General features: G+C 39.9%; 1 protein-coding gene across 3 annotated transcripts in view; it reads left to right on the top strand.

Annotated features, from left to right (window-relative positions):
• Nucleotides 1–13,262, top strand: part of dbx1a (developing brain homeobox 1a) — a 41,338-nt gene that overhangs the window by 4,808 nt on the left and 23,268 nt on the right. For 2 of the 3 annotated variants that reach the window (XM_038702113.1, XM_038702111.1), the window contains exon 2: nt 4,478–4,654. The exons of the other annotated variant lie outside the window; for it this stretch is intronic. The gene's annotated coding sequence lies outside the window, so the exon portion shown is untranslated. The remainder of the gene's footprint in view (nt 1–4,477; nt 4,655–13,262) is intronic. 3 annotated transcript variants of the gene reach the window in all.

Below are 13,262 nucleotides of genomic sequence, written 5' to 3'. Positions count from 1 at the left end.
TTCCCCTTGAGCATCAATAAAATCTGCGATCTTGTATAATACATACCAATTTATTTGATTATATTTTGTATTCTTAATCTAAATCTGTAAAGTAACTGGAAGAAAAATCTAATAAAAGTAGTTGAGCACAATATTTGCCTATTTGGAGTAGACTAGCAGGAAACGGAAATACTTTTTAGACTGGATTTTGGTTCTATTTTAGTGTGTTTGTCATGGCAATGGGAATAATCGGTCTGTAATGACAATGGGATTAAACAATATTCTACAGCAGTGCTCCTATTGTCCTTGCACACGGCACTCATGAGGACATTTTTTTTTTTCAAAAAGGGAAGGGTTTTCAGTGTTTTTATGTAGCAGAAAAAGACAATGCTAGGTAATGACTGTACCAAGAATTTGTCCTCTTCTTTTGAAGTTGCGGCATTTGTAGAGTTCATTAGACCGAGCCAACCCTAATTGACCAGAGAATGGTTTTACACAAAGCAGATGGAGGAGATTGAAATCAAAAAGAAAACCATGAGCCTTAAAATACATTTAAAACTTTTTGTAAACTCTCTGCCACTCTCTCTTCTCACAAAGCAAACAAAATGCAAGCTGCTGTTCAGCCAGTGCTGTTTCCAGCCAATTGGTCAGTTCACACCCCTGAGAAAAGTTGCTGGTAAATAAGAGCAGCTTTGACATATGTACACTTTAAAATGTGTAATGGCCTAATTTGAGGAAACTCTATAAATGTTTTATTGTGCTAAAATCATAAATAGAAAAGCTAGAAAGATATTGAAGAGCAGCATATGATGTTAAACATGGCACATTTTGTAGCTGTATAGAAAGCAGGGTCTTGCAGTCATGAGGATTAAGACCTTCCGGATAATTGTTTATTTCTTTAAACTGATGACAGCTTTTTACATATCAAGCCCTGTCTAAAAAACACAAAGGATTTGTAACTTATTCTAGGATACAATGGATATTTTCTTTCCAGATAAGTTGAAAAGTTTTCTGGGATGGCAGCACTGTAATTTTATCAGGAAATCCAGCCTGGACCCGGAGTGTGAACCAAACCCTGAAAAATGTCTTTGCCTTTTGTCAGACCTTCGTGGGGTTTCATTAGCCAAAACCTCCTCACAAAGAAAGCAAGTCCAGTCACATGCAATGAATTCATCAACACCCCATGTTTTTAACACCCCTGCCACTTGGAACACAAGGCATCGACCCAATTTAATAGAATATGATGGAGCCAGGGATGATCCTTTAAAGATGTCAGCAGTAAGAGACAGAAAGAAAAGAGGCTGAGGCTGAGAGAAGAGGCCTTAAACTGGCACTCTGCTGAAATGAAATGTCGCCTCATTGTTCCTTAGCCGCGGGTGCTAATTGGGCCTAGCTGCGGGGAGGAAAGCTGCCGCTGGGCTCCTGTCTGTCACACCTGTTGAGTCATTGTCTTTCACATTGATCAGACAGGAAGTTGGAGGAAGAAGGCTTATGCCTCAGTGGGTGCGTGGCAGAAACGTGGTTCAATTTCCTTTTAGAGCTCCGCTGCTGGAGGTGAAAATACCAATGGTGGTCAGTGGTCAATTGCATTTGTCTATTGATTAGCTTCCACTAAAGGACATATGGATCATAAAGAGTTGGTTTTCATTGGCTAGTTCACATTCTTTGTACCTCAACCACAGTTCCTCCTGCATATCCTCAACATTGCATAATACTTTTGATGTCTCTGTCACTGCTGGTCTGCCATTTTTAAAACATGGTTTTCAGTAAGTAACATATTAAGGCATTTGCTAATATTAATAGAAAATGTACGCCTGTTTGGAAATGTTGGCACAAAGTCACAGATGTAGTAGAACTGCTTCTTCATACCAAAAATGCACTGTAATGTAACTTTGTTGTGGCTTAAACGTGCAAACAATAAAAACTCCAACCTGGTTCCTTGACTCAATGCTGAATCAAAGTTGGGATGTTTAGTTTAATCTCAACAATACAGTATCTTAATTTCTTTTAGTCACAGTAAAAACAGACTTTTTACTTTGACGAGAATGGGTCCAGAAACCATCTCAGGTGTGTAACGATAAACAGTTCAAGTGTCACATTCATAATATTGTATGTATCTAAATTTAAATTAAAACAAATTATGACACTGCAAAACTCCTTAATTACTACTTTAATGTGCTTACAGCTGCTTCCAAGTTTCACTATTTTTGTTGCCTTTGTATCTTAGTTTTCAATTCAAAATGCAAATGTTAAGCAGCTTTTACATGAAACTAAACTGAATAATAAAAACGTGTAGCATGTAGTCACAAAGATGACGTTCAAATGTCTGAACTGGGTTGGCATCTCCAAACTCTGCAGTTGGGCACAAACTCTGATTTTAAACATCTTTACACAAACTTTAAAATTTTAGATTTCCTCTGTAGGACATGTAATCTGACTATAAAAGTTTTCCGGTAGCTCTTGTGACCTCTGACAGTTCAAGAGTTATTTGATTACATTTGATTGCGGCCTCTGGCATTTCGCAAAAATTACCACATTTTATGAGATGATGTCGCAACTGATCTGGTTAAGGTAGCTATTTTGGTGATTTTTGATATTGCATTAAATTTATTTATTTCCATGACAGATTCTGAAATTCTGTAAAAATTACTAAATGGGATAGAGAAAATAACTTTAAATCAGGTATAAATGAGAAAGAAGCACAAATGCATACATCACTGATTATCATAGATGGACAAACAGAAGGGCGTAACACACACACACACACACACTCTGTACACAAACACATCTTAAGGCTTAGGATACCCGGTTCAGACTCTGGAGTGTGATGCTAATGATGGAAATTAATGGAGCCTGACAGAACAATCTGCTGCCCATTGTCTCCCAATAAACAGCTTTACAGTCCACATGAGCCACAGAGGGGACGGGAGGTTTAAGCTGAGAGCTGAGACAGTGAGAGCAGAAGACAGGCAGGGTGGAGGGTCAGACCTCAGGGGACAGTACTGATCCTGAAGTGGGGATTAGCTCAATTAGAGAGGCACTGTCTGATCAAGATGCAGGGTTCAGTGGTACCTATGATATGTGTGTGTTATGGGAAAAGCCTTCATTATTAGAGCCGACTGTTGCCATTATTTGTTGCTGTGTCTGCTGATGCAGCTGGTGTCAACAATAGTCAAGATGATGCCTTTTGCTTTCCTGTGACCTTCTGCTCAGATATCCATTTATTGTCATATATTTCAATGGTAGTTAATCTCCAATGTGTTTTATCGTCCAAATGACAACAGATTCATGAATATTTCAGTGTGGTTAAAGTCAGCTTGTTTTATCAGTGAAAAAGCATTGTGAAAGTTTTAAGATTAATATCTTCAACTTTTATGTTTTTAGCTTGGTAAAAACACATTCACTATTTTTTAGCATTAGAGTTGCAGTTAGTGTGTAATGTGGTGTGTTGCATTTAATGTGTTTGTGTGTTAGCTTCAATGAAGAGTCGGAACAAGCAGATACAGAATATACATGAGGATGATCATTTAAAATCTTTACAGGTTGTTAAGGAACCCATTTTAGAACATTTGTTGTTATTAGGAAATACCCAGTGTTGCTCTGAATAAGCATTTAAAAAAAGACAACTAGGTAAACTAGAGTGGTCCTGTTGCAAATTGTAATTTTGTTAATTGAAGTAGATTAGCACTGATTATTATTATTTTTATATTGTTTATAGTCAAATGTACTTTTTGTTATGCAATTATATACAACAAAAGCCAAGTCTGGATACCTTTTTTTTGTTTTGTTTTTATAAATGTAAACAAAAACAACTGCCTAAATCTATCAATCAATCGTCATTCTGTGTGGAAGCATTTTTCTTAATTTAAAGGAACTGCAGGAGAAAGGAAAAATCAGAAGTTTGAGGTGTTTAAAAATGCCATAGCAGCTGCCAGATCCTTGGATCAGCTGTGTGAAAAAAGGGGTACAATAAAGTAACTCCACTGTAGGACAGAAGCTCACAGTCTTCCCCAGGCTTGGCTTTGTTACAGGCTCAGACTTGTGGCTCAGACCTTCACAATATGTTTGAGGCGAAACAGAGTATCAGTGGTGCTCAGAGGAGCTTTCCTGCTCAAAGAGCCGCAGCTAAGTAGCAATGAGACCTGCTTTTCCTCCTCTGAGGAACAATGAGCTCATTAAAGGAGTAAACAGATTATCACTGTTTTTCAATAAGTGGTCCTAAAAAGAGTCTGGGGGACCTGGCAGCTCTCAGCAGGTAGAGATAAGACTACACTTGCACATCTGGCCAATCTGCTGCTTGTCAGTCTCTCCCTATTTCATTCTATTATGTCAATAACTCTTACATTTGTGTACACATTTATAATAAAGCCTAGCTTGAAATTAAGGCAATAAAAAGGCATGGATGTGACGGATGTTTGTGAGGTGACATGTTTTTAAAGGATTATTTTCTTGTGGAGACTCCCACAGACTCCCTTTTTTATTTTTTTTTTTTTTGTAGGAAGAATCTAAGCCTTCATACCAAGTATACGGACTGCAGAATATGTCAAGAATGGAAAGGGGAGAGCTACGTGTACTTGCATCAAAGTAGTTTTGCAGTGCCTGTGTCAGGACAACATGTTTGCACTGTGCCAGCGCTGGAAGAAAGTCTGATGGAAGTCGTCTTCATCATTCTGAGGTAAATTGAAAAAGGTTCTGGGTTTTTAGAAATCCTGAAACCAGTCAAAAGCCCAAATTACACTACCTGCAATGGTCCATGCCAACAAATGTGTGAACACTGCAGCATATGTAGACACCCAGCGTATAAAAACAGAACCATGTGCACATCTGCCACCCAAGTTCACATCAGTTTTATAGTATATCCGACTTGTAATGGTCCTTAACCTGCATTAAGATCTGAGCTTCAATTGTGTTACATTGCACATAGCTGATTAAACTTTGCCATATAACCAATAACATTTCGGTGAATGTCCATTTAAACAATCCAAAGAGTGTAGGTCTGCCATACTGCACAATCCAAATCACAGTCAAAATTGTCTGTCATTAGTATGTAAAGAAGCTTGGTAGCATGAGTGCTTGTGATTGTTTGTGACCTATGGAAAACAGGAAGAGAGACGAAAGGAAGCAGAGAAAACAACAGTTGGTCAATGAGGAGGCTTTTTATAATGCTACACATCTATTGAGTCTAACATCAAGTGCAAGTTACCTGAATTGGAAACAAAACTGCTGCCACTTCGCCTGACTGCACCTTTATATTTCTTGCTCTAACGCCGTATGAGAGGCAAGCCTAAAGAGAGTGTAAATACAAACATTCACAAAACGGCAACAAATAACCTGGGCTGTAAAGAGTGACAACGCTGGTGAAAGAACGGCTGCATAACCAGTTAGATTCTGGTAATCAAGCAGAAAAGCTCAGCAAAATGAGCTTCCAAACCATTTACATAAGAGTTGTCCACCATATGTTAGACTCAAACAAAGAAACTAGAAAAGGATATTGGTGACAATTCTGCATAGCGCTACAAGATAGTCTTAGGCATTTTAGACAAACTGCAGACCATCATACCAAACTTTTTTTTTGTTCGTTTTGTTACAAATAAATGTCAGACTTGTAAGAATCTGCTGAAATATATTACAGACACACTCAATCATATAATTTGATCAGCAACTCTGAAAACAAATCTATCTTTTTTCCCCCCAAATATGTCCAAGTCTCACATCTACAGAAAGTTGTTTCCTCATGAACCTGTAGTGTAGCTGTTGTTTTACTGCTCATCTACATACCCTTGTCTGAATGGATGTGTATTCGCCAGTGAGTCCTTTTCATCAGAATGGCTTTGTTAAAGTCAGACTAGTTCACAGGAGATTCTTTTTACTCTGTTGTTGAAAGTTATGCTAACATTAGCCAGGTTTTATTAGCCTATTTTCAATATTAGATTTATTTCAGAAATATAGTTATTCAATATGTTCTTTGATCTCAATCAAGTATGATTTTAGCGCAGAGTTTAGGACCTCCAAGTCCTAATGAAATGTCAACATGTATGATTGGTTGTTATTCATTTAGCTTATGGTTTTTGTCATGAGTAACATGAAAAGAACAGGTCGTTATGATGAGACTTTCCCAGGAGAAAATTAAACTTGAAACAGTTAAAGCTGTACGATCTTGAATGGAGAATAATAATAGCATAATACACCAAAGCCTCTTAGTGGATATTTGTGTTTGGCTTTGAGTTTTCACTATCAGATCTATTTGCTGTCTTAAATCTCCCCTTTGTGGCAGGACGGGTGAAGCTTAATGACTCCTTTTGAACTGCCGTCATCCCCAGCAGAATGGCTTCGGGAATGTCAACCAACTAACCTTTAGTCTCTTTCCCACATCCAGCAACAGTGAAGGGCATGTAATACCCATCTTTCAATTCCTGACTACCACCTACATTCATAATCTGTGAATCATTTTGTCAATCACAAATGCAAACATGGAGCACTTATAGTAATAAACAGCATTGGCATAATAGTCATGGAATACAGACCAACCACATTTGTACTGTTTTTCAGAAATCAAATTAGAGCAGCAACTTCTCTGGAATACAAAATGCAGAAAGCCTCATAATAACTGCAGTTGTGGTGCTTTTTATGTGTATGGGTTTAGAACTTTTTCCGTCAGTACATACGGTATGTAATTGTTGCCATGACTTAATGCCTACCACTTTTTTTTTCTCTCCTTCTTTTTATTGCTGGATATACTTGTTGTTAGTAACATTTTCTGACCTTGTAGGCTTTTGAATCTGGACAGCAAATTTGTAGAAATTTGCTGTCCGTGATGACTTGCCAGGATTCTAGAAAAACGGCTTCAAATATCATTTGTTCTATACCCACACTTGAAAAATACAATATGTAAGATTTGGCCAGACTTTTGGTTTAAAACATTAAACAAATAAACTAACAACAGTATGTGAAGAAGTAACTGTTCTAACGTCATGTCAAGGACATCTACATACTGTGTTGCAGGGACATCTAATGAAGTTAGCGTGCTAACCCGTTAGCCCCAAACCAACCTGTGTTGTAATACGGCTTGTGCCTCGAGAGGCGACAGCCCGATAGTATAGCTCAAGCCTCCCCCATAGTTTCAGCTGGAGATGTGTGCAGGTGGTGAGTTTGCTACATTACAAAAGCTGAGATTGGGTAGCAACTGTGATGTGTCTCTTTTTAGTGTTCATCTCAGGCACCATCTGGTAAAGAGTTTGGTTAAACAGAGGGCTTGGCAGTAATTAAATATTATTGTATATCAACTTTTGGTGGAATCGCGATGATATTGTGTCCATCATTTTACAAATTTCTGTTTTCCAACTCTATAATTTGTATATATTGTAATTAGCTATTAAGGTTTTTATTGGATTGTCGAGTTTTGTCAATTGCATTTGAACAATTCAACAATTTGATTATTTTATTAGCATTGTAACCTCTACATTATTTATTACACCTTAAATCTTATTTTCATAGTTTTTTTTTGCTGAGATTTATGAATGTGGCAATTTTGCTACAAAGAGATCAGACCTGTAAAGAATTTTTTTGAGTGAGCCAATCATACAGGTTTCAAACAAACCTCCAGGTTAGTCAAACTTATTTGGCAAAGAAAACAAAGGCAAATGGTAAAATTATTAACCAAATGTTCCATTATAAACATCCAGTTCACATCCCAGTTTACAGATCAACTTTCTGATTCCTGGTTTTACTGTACTTGGTGTAATAGTGCACACACACAGTTTTCTTGTGTAATGACAGATTATTACTGGCATTTCAGATGTGCTCACTTTCAGCTTTGCCTCCAAATAAAGTGGTTTAGATAATATGACTAAGCTGTTGGCTTGTCTTCAACCTGTTGATCTTCTAATTGGTTGTGTTTCTTGCCCTGTTGGACTTTATTGCAGAGCTGTCTACAATTACATAGCAAGTACATGGTTATCATAGGAATAATCAATACCACACATAATATTCAACTTGTAATAAACAAGAATTATCCTTTTATTGTCAAATGACAATCAGATATAAGACTATTTTGGATGGCAGGAAATGCTTTATGATCGACACCTTCTCAATGTGAAGCTGCTGGCTCTCCTCTGTCTTGGCTTCTGCGTTTTTATAAAACCAACTGAGTTTGTCTCTTGGATGGGCCATGCTGTCCAGTGACCTAAAGGGAGAGTGAAAGAAGGAAGAAGGGAGATCATGTCGGATCATAACGGACCCACCACAGCACAGAGACCTCCCTGCTGATGAGCAAACACCACTACAAATGGCAGAGCTGGCTGGACAATCACTTGGTGAATGGAAGCTAATTAGCTGGAGTCTAATGCCAGTTTACTAACACCTGTATTAACGTGCTCGCTCAGCAGGGAGCCAAGGCTGGCCAACAAGCACTAATCCCTCATAAGCCCAAAGTACTCCTCCCAAAAACTGGCATTAACATATTCTGCTTTAGCCAGCTGTTGCCAGCCTAAACCCAGTGGAGACAGGCTTCCACAGTGATGTGTTGATTGAGAAGAGAAACATTTCAGTGAGTTTGTATTGGGTTACCTGTGTGTTCCCATGTGTGTCAGGTTCCCCCAATAGAGTCCAATACTTTTTCGATTCATTCTAAGATCTTTTTTTTTTTTTTTTTGTGAAATTGAAGGAAGTATTTTTGGAAGTAGCACATCCTGACAACAAACTTTCAGATCTCAAAAAGAACATCTCAAAGAACAGGTGCAGTAGAAAGGCAACCACAAAAAAGAACCAATAAAGGAAACCCGACACGCTGTTCACAGTTCGAAAACTGTTTCACTTGAGGGCAATCGTGTTAAATTGACATATCAGTAAAAATATGTCAGTTTCAAGCTCTGGACCATGTCCTGGGTGCTCTCCTCCTTTGTCATTTTTTCACATCTCACAAACCTAATACATTTTCCAGGCCCCTGGGAACCCATGTGTTCACTTTCAGTCTCATTCCTTTGCTCTTGTGCTCTCTCTCATCCTCTCCCACTGCCTGGGTGGTGGAGTGATCACCCAGTAGCCGTGTGTGTATCAAGGCAAGTGCGATGCCAGTATGTGTGTGTGTAAAGGATTAGTGAGTTTAGCATTATCATGACTGGACTGGCTGCATTCCCTCGCTCCACTAATAATTTGAGGGGAGGAGAAAGCGGCTGGCCCATTAGCTCAGTCTGTTTGCTCAGGAGTTGGCCGACTCTGATCCCCTAATTTCTCTCGCCAGTTCCAAGAGGATCTCTAGCTTTTGTGACAGAGGGATGGGAAGATAAAGGATGGGACTAAGGGGCACATTGATTCAGAGATCTCCGTCCTTGGGACATTCTGTACACTTACCAAACTAATCAGTGTGTGTAAACACAGCGAGACACGTTGAGGGCTGGCGGCTAAAAGGCCGGGGTCTCCAGGGTTGATTAGGAAGAGCTGTTGATGGACCACACTCGGTGTCTGCGCGCTCTGATCAGCAGACCACATACAGCTTGGCTCATGCGTAGCTCTGTTCTGACTGATTGTGGGTGTGGTGGATCTACAAAGTTTTGAACGGATAAATCTTGTTGCTGCGCAAATAGTGCCAGTCATAACATAAAATCAATAGTGAGAAGCATTTAAAACATACAAGAACATAACAGTTATGGTGAGTTATTGCAGGACTAAGGGAAAAAAGACCATTCTCACTCACTTATTTTTAGTGACTTTTTTTGGGGGGGGGTAAAACTAAACATGAAACACAAGAAGCATGGATATCTGATTGACAATAATGAAGGGTCTGTGATGGCCAACTTGTCTCAGACCAAAAGCATCAACAAAAAAGGTTCCTGTTCACACAGAAAATCAGATGAGTTTACATGTACAGTTGTAACATGAATACTGTAAAATAAAGTACACCCAGCAGGTCAGTGATCACATTTCTTCCCTACTTCCTTCCCTACTTCCTTCCCTAATGTGTCCACATTGCGTGTTTACTCTAAGTACTTATAAGAGAGAGAAAGTATACCTATAGTGTGAAATTTGGTATGGTTTGCTAACATTCACACAAAGGGGAAAAATTTGGACCATACACAATGTGCAAAGTATTTTTTTTAAAGTTTTTTGCAGATGTCTCTATTGTGACAGGATGACAGGTTACCAGAAATGCTGTCAAATAAGTAGGTTCATTTTGAATCATTCCAAATTTGTTTACAGGCCCTGGCTCACTTTTTAATTGGTCAGAATGAACATCAAATCAAATGTAAAACTGCAGTACAGTGAAAATTTCAGCTGTGGTGTGGACCCTTGTAGTGACTTGTATTATAATAACCTGTCAATCAGATCCTAAGCCACATCTCAGGAGGATACTCTTCTGTCAGCACGATATGACTCAACATTGTCTTCATTTTAAGTGGACATCAGATCAGATGTCACTATCAATTCCCTGAAGCTACAACCTCTCCTAATACCCCTCACAGCCAATTAGGGGAAGTAATGGCACCAAACCTTTAAGGGCAATGCACAGTGTAGCTAGTTATATCTACACATGCTACCCTGCTAGCCGCTGTCAGTGGGGACAGGGGCTAATGGGCAATCACAGGGGGGCTTATGTTGCAAATCAGCCCCGATCCACAGGACTCTACTGGGGATTCCTGTCCAGTGTTGCCTGATTCTGGAGCTTATGATCCAGTAATGGGTGCTTTGGTGGAGATCTGAGAGGGCCCCATGGGAGTATGATGTCAAACTGGCCCAGGCTTCCTCAGGCTAAAAGGGGCTTTGATAGGCAAAGTAGCTTAGCATATAGAACATGGAGGAACAGGTCCCTGCTGATAGGATGTGTCACTACTAACTTGTACAGGAGGAGCTGAACCCTTACTTATGCAGCCTGAACAGACAAATGTCGGATTATTCAGTGATCATGAATTATTTTTTTAGTTAAATGTTAGCATTTTCGGTCCATGCAGTAATTGAAGTTGGAGTGAACTGTTGTGAGAAGTGAACAAAAAGTATACTCAACAGCCTCAGCAGCATCCACCACATTACCATCACCAAGGTACCAAAGACTGTAGCACTGCTGCTCAGGAGCCAAGAGTACATAGCTGGTACGACACACATAACTCTGGAATTTGTGTGTAATGTTTTCTCTCCGGTTTGCCAGTTAGTTTGCAAAGTTGGTTTGGATTTGGCTGAGACATGATGGAAAGATCATCCTCAACCTAACTACTAGCAGATCGTTTTTTTGTTACTGATCTGAATTTCACGTGTTGGCATTTTAAAGATTAAAAAAAAAAGGGTATTTGGAAAGTTCCACATCGGGATGCAGAGGAACTTTAAAAGCTAATCTATTCTGATGTGGTGTCATGGTTATTAGCTTTAATTTAATCTATAGCTGTAAAATCTCTTGGCAGTATAGATACAGTTGCAAGTTTTATAAATGGAAACTCGGGTATGCTGGGTATGATTCCTACATGAACCTGTTCAGTGTGTCTCCCTGAGTGTTGACATGATTGAGAAATTGACCGTAATGATCTCTCATTGCTCATTATTGATCACTATAATCCTATAAAGAAAATACTAGCCCTGTCAGTGTGTATGTATACTTGTGTAGCGTGTGTTTGTGAGAGGGGCATTTAGGCTGAGTTACAGGGGTTTATGCCGTCTGTTCGTCCTGTCAGAGGACTGGTGGGTGTGTGGTGAAGAATGGTGAAGGCAGGTGGTGTGACTAAAGCGAGGACTGGACCGAATTGGGCGGATGCAGGCTTTAGCTAAGGGAGGAGGAGATGGGACAGGGGTGTCACCAGTCGACAGGGCCTGTCCAAAACAGCGCTGCACACCACACCCACCCAACTGTTCCTCTTTGAGCACCCTTCTGCCCATTTCTCCCTCTCTCCTTCTCTCACTCTCTCTCTCGCTTTATCTCTCTCCTCTCCTCCTCTTTTCCTTTCTTTTCAAAATGTATTGTTAACAAAACGGTTTACAAACCCTGGCTGGTACATTATCCACGACCGCCTCCTGTGAGATTGATTTAAGCAAATGGATTCAGAAAGGGAGGGGGTTGGAGAGGAGGGGGGTTTGCATGGAAAGGATGGAAAAGGAGAAAGTGAAAAGGGGTGTGTTCCTCAGGGCCGCAGCTTTACAAAACCACCACATGGGCCACGTTGAATATTCCCTTTTCTCTACATTTTGAGAAGCCATACATTAAACGCTCATTATACTGCCTTTATGTGCTAGAGAAGGCTCCGCCTCTGTGAGGGCAGAGAGGCTGAGGATGGACTATGATCCCCCTGCATATGCATGGATGGAGCATCTTTAGAGGCTTTCTGACATGTATGATATCATCATGACCGAGAGATTTGACTTTCATAAAGCCTGACTCAAGGATAGGAGGGTGTGTCTATTGCAAGGCTAATTTTTACGGTGTGAATTAGATTGTGTGCAATGTTTAATAAAGTTGACATTTTAGGCCGCTGGCTTTTTTATCACAAATTGGAGAATAGATAAAAAATAAAAGGGGGAGAAATCTGCAGTCAGAGAAGTCAAAAGCTGCTTTCATAGTTAAATGTTCATCTGAGAGAAGCACAATGAAATCAAAGCGGCAAAAGTGACAACAACCATGTAAAAGAAGCTACCAGTTTCTTTTTTTATAAGTTTCACTATTAAAAAAACTGAAAAGCACAGAAGTTTAAGTGTGTTGGTGCTCGTCTGCCTTTATTCTCATACACTCTCAAAAAGGACACACTTCAGCTGTGGATGATTTCATTTCACGTTTATATTTCATTTGACTTTTTAACTATCATATAATTTCACTTTCAGCTCCACTTTCACAGTCCTCACTACTTTTTCCAACAATAGCATCCTTTTCTAGAGGTGTGTGTGTGTGTGTGTGTGTGTGTGCGCGCGGCGGGGGGGGGGGCAAAGGTTGAACTGGGCATCCTATCATGATAAATCACTGGTTAATGAGGAGTCCATTGTGTCCTCACACATTGTGTCCCCCTCCTCTCCTCCTCCCCCTTCTCCTCCTCCTCCTCCTTCTTGTGTCCCTTAGACCGCTACCTTTGGGTTGTTAAGCTGACACAGATAATGAACTGGCCGCTTTGAACTGTCCTCACAATATTGACTGGTTGCACACAGCAGATGTCTCGCTGGCAGAAAGCAACTGGTAAAAGCACATTAGGTTAACAAAGAGAGCTTTGCTTTGCAGGGGTGGAGACTGGAGAGGAGGTGGCAGAGGGGTCTGTGTGGGTGTGTTGTGGGGTAGGGGGGGCAGAGGGGAGCAGAGGGCAACCTTCAGAGTTGACAGATCT

Source organism: Micropterus salmoides, unplaced genomic scaffold (genome assembly GCF_014851395.1).
Source record: "Micropterus salmoides isolate LMB-PRFRI ecotype aquatic unplaced genomic scaffold, ASM1485139v1 Ms_hic_scaffold_6, whole genome shotgun sequence".
Classification (NCBI taxonomy): Eukaryota; Metazoa; Chordata; class Actinopteri; order Centrarchiformes; family Centrarchidae; genus Micropterus; species Micropterus salmoides.
The sequence above is the reverse complement of the archived record's forward strand: the minus strand, read 5'-3'. Positions and strand labels throughout refer to the sequence as shown.